The sequence below is a fragment of the Tarenaya hassleriana genome, unplaced genomic scaffold (assembly GCF_000463585.1).
Source record: "Tarenaya hassleriana unplaced genomic scaffold, ASM46358v1 Cleome28, whole genome shotgun sequence".
Lineage (NCBI taxonomy): Eukaryota > Viridiplantae > Streptophyta > Magnoliopsida > Brassicales > Cleomaceae > Tarenaya > Tarenaya hassleriana.
In genome coordinates, this window is record NW_010966021.1 from 2,160,228 (window position 1) to 2,160,983 (window position 756).

The following is a 756-nucleotide window of genomic DNA, read 5'->3' on the forward strand; positions in this document are numbered from 1 at the left end:
TAATCTACCCTAAACCAGTCCACTATGCCCAAAACCAGACACCATCAGACCTATATGGACCAACCTAACCCTAAACCAGTTAGTTGTAGTCCTAATTTCACACTCCAGACCTAAACCGCCTAATCTAGTCCTAAAGAACCACCAACTCAGGCCCTAACACGACCAATACCAGTCCTAACTAGATAAATCAGATCCTAACAGACATCTACCAGCCTAAAACCAATATGATCTTACCTAATAACGAACCCAATTGACCCATATGGTCTAATTATAGCCTAATTGGACGAACAGACCCTAACATTAGACCTAAACCAATCTAAACCGGCCTTAATTCACCTCCAATCAGACCCTATTGGTCTGAACTGAACAATTCTAGCCCTTCCCAGACAAATCAGACCCTAACCGAGACTTAAACCAGCCTAAACTAGTCTGAATTGCCCTAAACCGGACTCAATTGACCTAAACCGGACCTGAATTTGCCTAAACCGGACTCAATTGTCCTAAACCGGACCTAGATGGACCTGAACCGGTCTAAACCGGTCCAATTGACCCCAAACCGGACCTGAACCGGTCCGATTTGACCTAAACCGGTCAACTGTTGACCAAATTGGTCAACGAATTGACCGAACCGGAGTGAACTGGTCTGAACCGGCCGGAATCGGGTTTGAGCCGGACTGAACCGGCCGGAATCCGGTCTGAACCGACGGAACCGGGTCAAACCCGATCTGACCGCCGATAACCGGACTTGGATCGAAT